This window comes from Psammomys obesus, unplaced genomic scaffold, assembly GCF_907164565.1.
Source record: "Psammomys obesus unplaced genomic scaffold, mPsaObe1.curated_primary_1811, whole genome shotgun sequence".
Taxonomy (NCBI): domain Eukaryota; kingdom Metazoa; phylum Chordata; class Mammalia; order Rodentia; family Muridae; genus Psammomys; species Psammomys obesus.
This window is the reverse complement of record NW_026596125.1, coordinates 16,404,806-16,418,199: the sequence shown is the minus strand read 5'-3', so window position 1 is coordinate 16,418,199 and position 13,394 is coordinate 16,404,806. Positions and strand designations below refer to the sequence as shown.

General features: G+C 45.1%; 1 protein-coding gene across 3 annotated transcripts in view; it reads left to right on the top strand.

Moving 5' to 3' along the window:
- Positions 1-6,239: 6,239 nt before the first annotated feature.
- Ccdc186 (coiled-coil domain containing 186) overlaps positions 6,240-13,394 on the top strand; it is a 46,013-nt gene continuing 38,858 nt past the window's right edge. For all 3 annotated transcript variants that reach the window (XM_055629972.1, XM_055629973.1, XM_055629971.1), the window contains exon 1: positions 6,240-6,432. The gene's annotated coding sequence lies outside the window, so the exon portion shown is untranslated. The remainder of the gene's footprint in view (positions 6,433-13,394) is intronic.

The window sequence follows — 13,394 nt, the reverse complement described above, 5'->3', positions numbered from 1 at the left end:
GGACCTGTACAACTACAACTGCATACTTTTATTTGGGCACTGTATTCAAGAGAAAACAAATAAAACACTCAGACATCCTTCGAGGCTCATGCTGCCTCCTGAGACAACCTGCACACATTCAGACATCCTTTGCTTCTTTCACCTGCAGATAAAATGCCTCCTAGATTCCTTTGGCTCAAGACTGATTATCAGAGATCCACAAAGTCCGTGACTCACACCAAGCATGATTCTAGGTGCAGCATGACAGTGGGCAGAGCCAGGGTGCCCTGACCACCGACTGCAGCATCCACTCACACACTAGCACTCAGCGCCTGGGTGGCCGTGAGTTCACAGAAAACTCTGTCACCTAAAATTGCTGGAGTGAATTTCTGTAATACACGTGGTTCTGGCATCATTACCCACTTTCCCTTCTGATTTCTACACATAGTAACACACAGAAACAGAATAATCACCACAATCAGGACACCATAGCTTTTAAAGCTGAATTTAACATTAAACAATAACAATGAACAAAAAAGGATTGGGAGAGATGGCTCAGCAGGTGGAGGCACTCGCTGCCAAACCTGACAGTCTGCATTTGATCCCTGAGGTCCTGGAAGGAGAGAACCAAGTCGGGCAAGCTGTCTTCTGACCTCCACACATGCCATGGGACTGATATATACACACACAATAAGTAAACAAACTGCATCTACAAGACAATTTACAGCCTCTTAGATCTCATGTCAACCACTGAGCCCCCTCTCCCCACAGTGGGAAGTCTGTATAGTCAATTCTGCGATTTACAGACTCCTGATATGAGTAAGGAGAGCTGACAATTCTGGAAGGGTTATGGTATCTTATGTTCTAACCACACTTGGTTTTAAACAGACAATACTTTCTCTATAACACAGTTTTTTTTAAAAAAAATACGTAATTTATTGTTATTTTTCGTTCATTGGTGTTTTACTTGTGTGTATGACTACATTAGAGTCTCAGAAGCTCTAGAATTGGAATTACAGACAGGCATGAGCTCTCACATGGGGGCCGGGAATTGAATCTGGGTCTTCTGGAAGAGCAGCCAGTGCTCTTAACTGCTGAGCCATCTGTCCATCCCATAACACACTACTTTTACAAGACACTGGCGATGAATAAAGATGTAACATCCCAGAGTTCACAATAACTATCTGTTGCCTTAGCTAAAAGAGGGAGAACTGAACATCCCTCAAATTTCTTAAACAGAATTGAGAATCAATGCACTAGAAGTGAGTTGTATTGAAATGTATCCAATTGTCAAGCAAGAGTCAACTTCACTTTTCATGTGCACATCTTCTGCTTTTACTGCAACGAGAAATAAAGCTCCCCAAAGCAGCCCCTTACGTTTCAATCCTTTTATTCCCACAGAGCACAACTCTGTCTTTTTTTTTTTTTTTTTTTTTTTTTTTTTTTTTTTTTTAATGTGGCAGGAGTGTCCCCATGAACAGCGTGGTCTTTTCCCTCTGGGAGTCTTCAAGCCTAGACCTTGGAGTAAGACCCTGGCTGGTGAGGGTTAGTGTGCAATGCTTTTCCTCCTCTCAAGTTCACTCTTGCCTTCCTGGTGACGTTGTGCATTCCAGGAGAGACATTCTACCCAAAAGGAAAGGCAACTTTTGAGCTATAAAACTCGGTAGAGCTTGAGCTCTGAAATCAGATCAAGCCCCACCTTCCTCATTTAGCTACACCATTTTGCTCAAACCATTTCATCTTTTGAGGATTCAATGACTATAAAATTTAGCAGGCTGATATAGTAACTTCCTGCTTAATATTACCATGAGGATTAGAAAAGGGACTGGATCTAAACCACCCAGGACAAGAGAGGCTGCTTTCGTAAACCCCTCCTCCCCGAAAGGAGCGGCGAACGACTCATTTAAGACATATGGACACACGGAAACACACAAGGAAAATCACTCTATCACAGATACATACTCCCCCAGCCTTTCTTCCTTTCTTGGTGTCGGGAGAAACGAGGAGTTTGCGAGACTTTGTTTGCTGGCCTTCCATTTGCCATCCTTCTGCACGTTTAAAATAGCATTAATCTCGGGGTTAAAGCACATTTCTTTAATTCTAAACGTGAGTAAACGACTGCTAAGTTGAAAAACTTGCCACCTTGCATCCATCCGACTTGGGCTCAGCACCCACTTAAGATGCAGTTCCCACGATGGCGGGGAAATAAACACACCTGGCTGCTTAACTCTGGAGGCCCAACAGGAGAAACTTATCTACACGTGGGGCCCTGGGAAAGCCAAGAGTGATGCCAAGAGTTAACACACCTGTTAAGCCAACCCGGGCTCCTATAACACCCGGCTGATGCTACAGGAGGCGAGAGCGTTTAGGGAAAGGCTCTGTGAGTACTACAAGTTGGCACTCCAGCTCTGACTTCAAGCCAAGCATCGAATCCACAAGTCTTTGGGTGGAGACACACACCACCACCGCCCGCCAAAACACAAACCCACTCTGTCACTTAAGCGCTGTTTGGAGAAATCGCGCAAAGGACCCCTCCTCGCCCAAGCCGCAGCTCCCGGGCTCTGGCTCCCGGTAACCCACACATTCCGCCCACGCCCATAGCCCGGGGCAAGGCTCGGAGGTCTCTGCCCTTCCGCCTCTGCCCACGAGCAGGTCCTGTGCCCTCCCAACGCCCGACCTAACGCCCGACCTCAACGTCCAGCCCTCGACTTCCGGCTCCCAACGACCCGAGCCCGAGGCGACGCCGCCTCGACGCCGCGCTCCCGCGCCCGGGCGCCCAGGCCGCCAGACTGGAAGGAGCCGAAAAGGCGGCTGCCGCCGGCCGGTCTCCGAAGCCCGCCGGTCGTGCTGGCGCTTGTCACACTCCGCAGCCCCGGCGTCCAGGAGCTCCGCCCTCGCTCACCTCGCCGCGGACCTCCAAAGCCACCCTCGTGCCGCCGGCCCCGCGCCTGCGCAGTCCGCGCCACGTGCGCGCGCCCCGCCCACGCGCCGCGAGCCGCAGGTGCTGCGAGCCCAGCCGATGGGAAGCAGGTGCTTGCGTGCCGGCTCGCGGATGCGGGACCGCACAGTGCTCCTCCAGCTTTCTGCAGGAAGGTGTCCGCGGGGCTCCGGGGTTACTGTACTATGGGAGAGTCCTTCAGTTTCCAGCTTACTCCTCTGCGCCTGTTTCCTGTGGAAACTAGGCCAACTAAACCCGGGCCCCAACCGAGGACCTGCCCTTCAGGGGCGGGGGGGGGCTGGGTGACAAGTTAAAAAGAATGGCATCTCCATGTACCTGGCATCCACTTTCCGCGGGACTCAATCTTGTCAATCGTCTCTGTATTTTTGATCCAGTCACTTCATGAATGTTTAGAAGCAATGACCAAATTTATGCCTTTATTCTTTTTACATTTTCCTTTATTTTCTGCCATGGTGCATATGTGGAAGCTGGGGAACAACTTTTGGGAATCAGTTCCCTTGCTTTTGTTTTTGAGCCTGCATCTCATTATGTAAGCCCTGGCTTTCCTGGGTGTTGATGGATGTCCCTGGACTCACAAGAGAGCTACCTGCTCTGGTACTTGCTATGTTCACCAGGCTGGCCATGAACTTAGAGAAAACCACCTGTCGCTGTCTCTAGAATATTAGGGTTAAAGGCATGGGCTACTGTTAGGTCCCAAACCCAGAAGGAAGTGCGAACTGAGGCTGTCTACTTAACATATCAAATGGGACTTGGCTGCCAGATTCTCACAGTTTACCCCAGGCCCTAACTAGTAAAGGGTATGGCTGGTATCCACTGCCTCCAGCTGAGGAGCTGGGGTGCCGTTACCTAGCTGCCCTTTCATATATAATCCAGCCATTTTGGTTACCCAATTGTTTGTCTGACCTTCACCCTCCTGGTCTCCTGTCTCTCCCCTTCCCCATCCCCTCACATAGCCCAACGCAGGGCCGTGTTCACTCTGGATTCTCCTGTCTCTGCACTCCACCACCATGCCTAGGAGCAATCACAGCCTTCCTTTACTTTCTTTTCTTCCCCATTCAGCTACCATGCCTGGCATTGTCTTTTTCATTTTAAATAATTTTCAGAATACTTTCACCTTTAGAGAATAAAGAAAAAGAAGAGTTCTCACAATGAAGTCACATCCGGTTTCTCCTGCAATGAACACATTAGGAACTGTTGTTTTTAAATGAAGCCCATATTTATTCAAATTCATGCCCTGCTTCTATCTTCCATCCTCCGAGCCAGAATCCAGCATTACAGTTGTCTTTCCATGGCTGGGGCAGTGTCTCCTGATTGGCAGCTGATTCCAGGAGTGCTGATCAAGCTTTGGGAAGCATTCTCGGTGATCATGAAGTTTGTTTGATACAGTTCTCATCACAGGAATGGAGTATGAAGCCTGGCACAGTGGGGCACGCCTTAGTCCCAGGCCCCGGGGAGGCAGAGGCAGGCAGATCTCTGAGGCCAGCCCAGTCTACAAAGTGAGTCCAGGACAGCCAAGGCTACACAGAAAAACCCTGTCTCAAAATAAATAAATTTAAAATAAATAAAAGGAATGAAGTATGAGTAGTTTGGAGGACCATGGAGGTGAAACAGCAATTTTATTGTATGATATTAAGCATACATTTATGAATATAATTTATAATGCATAACAGACTTGATTACATAGCTGATGTGGGGCTTATTACATTTCTGCCCTGTAAAGCTTTCCCTTTCTGTACAAAGCGCTGTGGGAGAAAGTCATTATGCAGAACCCACATCTGAATAGACTATGTCCTGAGCTATTTTACACACCTCTTGCCCCAAACTTGGAGCCAGACCTTGGAACTTTTTGGTCAGTCTAGACTCACTTGGTGGAAAATAGAGATGTGGAGAGTAGGGTGTACTTTAGGCTGCTCCTGAGTCTTTTCTGAAGATGCCTAGCACTCTGAGGCCTGAATTTCAGCCCTTGTTCGTGCTGAGCAAATGCTGCACCACTGACTTCTTCAGGAAAAAATAAATCACCGATTTCACTGTGATATTTCTAAATCCAAATGTAGAATTGCAGTCTTTCTATCTCATTCTTTTGGTTTTACACCAGTGTTTCTTTTCTCTATTGGTCTTATTGGTTTCCCAAACATATTTAATGTGCTTTACTACCAGTCATCAGTTCAGAAATACATTTCCAAAATAATTCTAATGTTACTCCTGACAATATGAGCACTGAAACAACTTTTAAAATAACAATCATGCGTGCATTCATGTCTGTGTGCATTTAGAGACACGGTGTCCTGGAGGCCAAGCTAAAGTGCTACCTACCTGCACCTCCCAGGTGCCTGGATAACACGTGTAAGCCACCACTCCTTGCTCAACCCATATCTGTCATAGGCATTTTAATTGCAAAATGTGCTGTAATGCATTACCGTCATTTGAGGAGGGAGAGGCCATTTTATGATTAAAGAGGGATAGTACATACCACGCTGCGTCTTTTTCCTTCCCAGCAACTGCCAAAGTCCTTTAACAGGAGTAAATTTTGCTTTACAAACTTGCTCTTGAAGACAGGACTTGAACTATTTTCACTCACAACTTATGTCTACACGGTCCTACAGTTAAAAACATCTTCTCGATAGACAGAGGTGGTTTGCGAAACCTCCAGACTGAAACTGCTCACCTTCCTTTACTCCCCAAACTAGGCTTGGTCACTGTAATATTCACCCTTCTAGTAGCCATGCAACTGGCAAGGGGGCCTCGGTCCTCCGCAAGAAGACGCCGTCGCACCAACAGCTTACTAGTGAACAATAGCACCGGGTGCCGCGGAAGAGTCCAGGTCAAGGGTGTTATGGAACCCTGAAGAGCTCTGTCCCAGGGATGAACGCACAGGCAGGCTGCTCCCGCTGACTTGGCCTACCCCCCGCCAGCGCAAAGTTTGCACCATTAGAACCGGGAAGCCACAATCTCGAATTCTTTTATTACTTTATGTTACTGACTCATTAGACGATCGGCCAAAGGGTGAGGAGGAAAGATGACAAACGAGTACTTCCACCGACAGAAAGTACCGGCGTGGGGAGGGAAAGGCAAGGAGCAACCCAACCGGCGAGGCGCCGGAAAGGCAGCGGGCTACAGCCTCCCTGGGGAGTAGGCGGGGGTGAGGACAAGATGCTGGGCGGGGCCTCCAGGAGCCGCGGGCAGGAGGCGGTGTCCCGAGGCCGCGCCCACCACCAGGTGCACAGCGTCACGCGGCCTGCGCCGCGCTGATTGGCTCCCCCAGAGGGCCCCGCCCCCCGCGCCGGCTTCGGCGTCGCCGCCATCTTTGTTGATGTGTCAGCTCCGCAGGGGTTTTGGGGGGGAAGCCTCGGCTGAGAGCCAGGGACCGGCGTGGTCTCCGCGCGTGACTTCCTCGCCCACTCCGCGTCGGCGGGACCCCGCCATGGAGACGCTGGCCCCGGAGCCGGAGCTCCCTCGGCCTCGTTAGGGTGCGGCCCGGGGCCGGACGACGGACGGTGAGTGGCCGCGGGGCGTCCGGGCGGGCGTCCGTCCGCGCGCCGCCTCGCGACGGGGTTCCAGCTCCGGGCGGCGCGCGACCCCGCGCGTGGACGCGATGGCGGGCCTTCGGGGCTCCCGGCCGCGCCGCTCTTGCACGTGGACTGCGATTTTTACCTGGCTTAGAAAAGGGTCTTTCGGGTTGTGAATAACAGGGTTTTTACGCTACCCTTTTTGTTGCTGTTTCACAGATAACCAGTGTATTTCATGAATCTTGGTAGGGAAGCATTTCAGATTTATCTCTGCCCCGCTACATAGTCTCAAAGTAGTCATTCCAGGGAAGCAGGTAGAATGATGGCTCAGCTGCTAAACAGTTCGTAACTTGTTAAATAGTCACATCTCGATTCTTATTTCGAGACACAAGTTTGTACCCAGAACACCTGGGTTTGCCGCTTCCATTTGTGAGAGTCAGAAAATAGTAAAATGTGACTGCGAAGTAGGAGGATTTATCAGACCAGGGTCCTGTTCCTTTGATGGCCAGCCTTCCTTTTCTACAGTGATAGGCAGGGTGCTCGTCGGAGGAAAATACGAAGCAAATTAGCATGACAGAGTCTCAGAGGGGCACTGTGTGTTAAAGTGGTTTGGTTTGTTGGTGTGGATGTGGCCTCCCAACCCTAACTGCCCTTTTCTATCTGTAGTGCTAATCTGTGGAGGAGGTTAGGGACCCAGAGACAGTGCTACAGAAACTGATGTCCGTATGTAAAGTGCACTGTGTGCGTCTACTCTTCAGCTCTTTATTAGTGATGACAAATTAAACAACGATGACTGGCCCGACTTCTTTCATGGTTTTGGTTTTGGTTTTGGTCCTCTCATGTTTTAAATTCACTGAAGATTTTGGGGAGGCCATAATTTTGCAGTATTGTACCAATGCCTTCCGGTTTGTACAGTCTAATAGATAAGTATAACTTTGGGAGACTGCCAGAGGACACATGGACTGTGTTTATTTTTTATTTGTTTCTAATTCAGAATAATAGAAACTTAAGATTTTGTTTGTTTGTTTCACAAACCAGGTTCAGTGGAGTAGGACTGACATTTCTGTCTTTGTTGCTGACTGAAAGGCTGTGGTGGCACCGTAACTGCCCTAACCCCCAACTACAGAATCACCCTGTGGTGTGCTGCAGCGAGGCAGCACAGGGGATAATTGCTTAGCATGTTCAGTTTATAGTTACATGGCCACTGTAGTGAACAACCTCAGCGCAGCGCTTTAAGGAAGCAGTGATGGTTGGAAGCACAAGCAGCCATATTTAGAAACTGCCTTTCCATTTGAAGGATACCAGGATCTACCCTAGTTTACAAAAGTTACCCAATTCACTGTAAAGAAAGAATACTTAACCTCAAATTGTTTTTTTCTTTCCTTGAGTAAAACTAAGGTTTTTCTTTTACTTGCCTTTAAAGGACTAAGGTCAGTTTTTTAATTTCTCAAACTCATAAAGATCATTTGGCTTACAATATTTATTTGTCCTATTTAGTATTTATTTTAGAGTCAGCAATAGGATAAATAACTTAGATCTACAAATGATACTGTAATCTTACACCATTTCAAACTTACTTGAACTTTTTAACAGAGATTTTGTTTGCCCTAAGAAGTGAAATACTGGGTAAAGGGGCGTTAGACACCAAGAGCTGAAACAACCCCACATAACACTGTATCACGAGCACCCCTGAACAACCCTGCATAACAATGTCTCATGAGCACATCTCCTAAACAACCCCAAGAATACTGTATCAAGAGCCAATGCTTTTTTGTTGAGGGCTGAGCTGATTGTTCACTGTGGGATTAGTAAGTGCTAAATAGTTGTTTTTAAAAAACTGCATCTTACCAAATTAACCAAATTCATGTATAAGTCCAACTTTTAAAGGAAACTTAGAAATCCCATTTAATTGAGGTCAGTTTTTTTATATTCAGTTTTCAGATTTTAAGAACAGTTAGATAAAAATACTTTATTAAAGTTGAGTTCTAGGCAAGTAGCTTCAAATTAAGATTTGTTAATTTTATGTTTTAATATTTTAAAAACCATTTAGCGTCATGTAAAAATACATAGATCTGAAGTACCCAAATTATGAGTGCCTGTTGCAAAGGTGTTGCAAAGGAGGTGTTCATACTGTAAGATGTATAAAATACCCGGTATCTCATTGAAAATAAAATATGAAAAGATGAAAAAGAAAAAAAAAAGCAAGCTTGTTAGTTAGCATTGTTTGGTTTGTGTAATAAAGAACTGAAAAAACCATGAGTATATTAAAATTGTAATTTGTATTTGATTGCTTTATCTGAAGTCTTCCTTCTTGGAGAACCAGTTCTAGAATCTTTGAAACAACTGCCTCAGCTTTCATTTCAAAAGTTAAAATCTATCTGCATAAATTTACCTTCTATGAAACCTCACTCAGCTGTTTCTATCAGGGAAGCATGACTAACGTTTCTTACACGGGGTTTCTTCTGCTCCATTACTTTGTTATTTTAATTTAAAAGCTTAATCTAGGAATGTGTGTCAAAATTTACTATTTAGGGATTATGAGGAGATAAGTATTGGATGTCTTTTAATTTGATTTTTACTTTTGACTTGAGTTGCCATATCAGAATCTTGTTAGAACTATTCAGAAAGGTAAGTTATTTTCTTTATACTACTTTCAAACTGTATTTGGGAAATATGCAAAAATTTCTTGAAGTGTTCACACTTTCTTACAAAGGACAGGGAACGATTTTATTTAGCTTACAGGCCTAGTTTGCATATGTTGTTAATGCATACTTGAGAAGTACACAGCTGGAATTAGTTGGGGGTGGAGTGGCGCACAGTTTAAAATTGTAAAAAGTGTGCCAAACTGCAGTTCTTCAAGCGGACCTAAAACAAGCTTTTGCCTGTGAAATGCTGGTATGCTTTAAAGTGCTGCAATGATGCAATGATAAATATTCTAGTGGCTGAGCATTTTACAGCAGCAAACAAATGCGATTTACCAGGCTCCCAACACCTAGGGCAGTGTCCACGCAGAAAAACTGCCCATGTGTATCTGGCAGACCAGCACTTGGGGCGTGTTTTTTTTTTTTTTTTTTTTTTTTTAAGATTTATTTATTATTTATACAACATTCTTCCTGCACACTAGATCTCACTATAGATGATTCTGAGGCAACATGCGGTTGCTGGGAATTGAACTCGGGACCTTTGGAAGAGCAGCAAGTGTTCTTAACCTCTGAGCCAGCTCTCCAGCCCTTGGGACGTTATTTTTGAGCTAGTACCTTTGCATGAAGCTTATTTGGTGATCTTTTACCAATTATCTGTGGATTGAATTCATTTCTATTTATAGTTTAGTGAGCCAGCCTATGGGGTTTTTTTGTTTTGTTTTGTTTTGTTTTTTCTTCTTGTAGTACTAATTTATGGGAAACCAGAAATAGTGCTAAAAGCTGTTAGTGTTTTCAGTTATGCAGTTTTGTGTGGGATAACTTTCTAGAAATATGTGTTCGTTAGGAAGTAAAAGAGGAGCTGGAATTAATGGAATTAATGCCTTTTTTTTTTTTTAAATTAATGCCTTTTTGATGGTTGCCTACAGCTGAAATGCTGCAGCCAGAGCCGCAGAAGCCAGCTTCAGAGTGGGAACCAGAGGTGGGCTGACAGGGGAGTTGGTCCTGTACTACTGTGTCAGAAACAGGAAGACCTAGGGGGACAGCACGTGAATTGAGAGGAATTTTTGATTATAAATTATTTTCCTCATGCATAACAGTTATTACAAAATCATAATAGCTTCTTTTTTACTTCAAAATAGCAATGTACATTGTAGTCAGTAACCATACTTACTGTATGTATCTGTGAATGTGAATTTGGTTTGTACCAGCACCTAAAACAGTTTGTTTTTAGCCCTTTGTTTATTTGGTTGGTTGGCTTGGTTTTTTGAGACAGGGTTTCTCTGTGTAGCCTTGGCTGACCTGGACTCGCTCTGTAGGTTGGCCTCACAGAGATCACCTGCCTCTGCCTCCCTGGGTGCTGGGATTACAGGCATGTGCTATCGTGCCCAATTTTAGTCTTTGGTTTTACAATCCTCCCCTTTTTTCTTCTGGTAGGCTATTCAATCTTCAATAGTTTTGATGACAGCATTCCTTCCAAAAGAAGAAAAACTTGGACAGTATCCAAATTGTTAGACATCAGTGTTGCTAACTGGAGCTGCCTGTAGTGGAACCCAGCTGACTCCTCTTACCCCCTAGCTAATTAGACAGATCAGCTTAAGGGATTGGTTGGTTTCTGTTTCTGTCTGCAACAGTTCTTACGCACCCCTTGGTGTTGTCATTGTTAACATGCGCACAGACCCTTCTAAACACCCCTGTTTCCTCTGCCCTCCAGTCGTAGTCACTGGGCATCAGCAAAATACATTTGCAGACATAGTGCTTACCAGATGCCAGTTGGTATAATGACTTTTTCACAGGTCATGACATATTGAGAGGCAGTCTGTAAATTATTTGTCTTTAAACTTAGTCTTTAATTAATAGATATGTAAAACAAATTCTGAGCTTGAGTAAACAGGTTGTTTTGTTTTGTCTTGCTGTTACCTAGATGAAGCTCCTGTAGAACATACGGTACCTTTTTTGTTGTTGCTGTGTACTGTCTGTACAGTAGAAGTCTCCTGCCCATTACAGGCTGTTCCAGCCCACATCACTTCACAAAGCCAGCGGCTCCCTACTGCCATTGAGACACATTCAACAAAATTTGCAAAAATGGTAGTAAATGTCGTACAGATCGTATTTGTTAGGTTTACCTGTTTATTGCTGTTAGTGTTTGGCGGTATGGAAGTTTCAGTTCTGAGTAAATTTCCTTGTTGCAAGAACAGTGGTCATTTCAAAGGTGGCTGCCTCTTCAGAGATGTAAAGAAAGGCTGCTGGATGAGTGTTGGCAGGGTGTTCCTCCAGTTGACAGGAGATTGTTCTTGTGCTTGGAATAGGGATGGTTTGGGAAAATTAAAGTCAGTCCTCAGCACAAATCAGTGTCTGTGGACGAAAGGAGGAACATTTTAGAGGAGGGCAAATCCGTGGGCGTGTGAGTGTGCTTGCTGAGGATCTCAGCTTCCTGGTGGGGCGTGACTCGACAGTGGAGCAGCAGCAGTGTCTGAAGGTGGGCAGAGACCAGGCTTGCAGACTCATACCACTGCTTCCTGAGAAATCTCAGCGATTTCATTTAAAAATAGAAATAACAGCAAAAGGGGAGGTGGGAACCCTAAACACAGTGTCCTGAGGAAGAATAGAAGATAGTCCCCAACTGCTTGACTGAACAGTGTTTGTCTAGTCCTGCTCCAAGAGACAGGGGTTCTGCCTTTTATCTGTAGCTCTGTAGAGTGGAGACAGAACCTCGTTACCTCAAAAGAACAGAGAGGTGGGTCTGGTGCTTGACTTCAGCTGGCTGTGCTTGCTCTGTCAGAAAAGGTGCCAAATGTGGAGTATACAGCAAGAGTGTTACGGCTTCCTGGCTCCACTCTTGCCCTTTTACCATTGAAGGCTCACTCCACAGCATACTTCATCACTTCTCTGAAGCTGGTGATTTGTCACCTCTTAGCAACCCTGTCCCCACCCTCGTGACAGGCCCAAGCAGTCTATTAACTACTTTGCCCTTTGACTTGAAATTACAGTAAGGGAGAATTGAATGAGATTAAGAAACTAAGTGTCCCAGGTGTGTGATGAGGTGTGGGTTGGGTTGCAGGGAGGGGAAGGTGACAGAAAAGCAGCAGAACATGTTTAAGAGATTATGAAAGCAGAGGAGGAGAGGGAGAAGCTGACTGGCTGCATGTATGATGTGATTGATGGGGAGGTCCTCAGTTACAGGCGCTGCAGTAAGAATTTGGGTTTGGCCAGACTGAGTTTAAGATTTTGGAGAAAGCTCCAGTAGTAATGCCCATTTTCTGGTAGACCTTAGTACAGCACAGGTGTAACATGAAGAAGATGGGATAATTCCGTGTCTGTAACTCAGGGCACTGACTGGAAATTCTCATGTAGGCATCAGCTATGCGGTATTGCTTCAACTTAGCTAACTGGGTAAGTGCTAGGAAGGAAGAAAGATTTGAGAATGAACCCTGGGGACCAAGGAAACCAAATGAAAGAATGTGTTTTTCTGTTGACAAATCATGGCACACAAATTAGACTCTCAAAGTTGTTGATAAAATTTTTTCTTACCTAATGGAATTCTGGGGAGTCACAATGCCTTTTTCATCTGTTCTCTCCTAAAAGGATTCCTTACCTGCTGCCCAGGGCGTGTTCATCTGCTAGTTCAGCTTCTGTTGATGGAACCTCAACTAGTTATGATGTTTAAAGCCACTGCAGTGGTATATTTGTGTGATTTAAATTCAGCAACAGCTTAGTATGTCTTATATTTATTGTATATCATCATCACATGTATCTTTAAAGAGAGTTACTTTGAGCTAGTTTGTAAGTTGCTTTGAGGCTAGTGTACCTGCCTGAGATTCATTTTTCCCCAAGATTTTGGAATAAGTTGCTGAGATATTCACGTGTTCACTGCATTTGTTTGTCTGGTCTAAAGTCTTTAATACATATGCCAGCTTGGGATTGCTTATGAAACATCCAGCACAGTAGTGTTAATTTGTTTCCTATGGAGGTAAGTGATGCACAGTTAGTGATTGGGAGCCAGAGATCAATGTCTTTAGTGACTGTCGCCTGAACAGATGATCCAGAGGGTTTGACAGACAAGATGGCCTTTTCTTCCTGACAGTGACTGCTTTCTGCAGTCCTGGAATAACTTTCTCAGGCATTAGCTTTATTTTATGCAGGTTTTAGGTCAGCAAGTATTAGCGAGCACACTGGGTGCTGGGATTCGTACAGTAAAATCAAATGTGGTACAGCCTTAGGGTTTATTATAAATCATCCTCAACAGAAAATTCACTCCTGCTTAGTGTTGTAAGGGTTCTGTGTGTCCAGTTCTCTGTTTTGTGTTTCCGA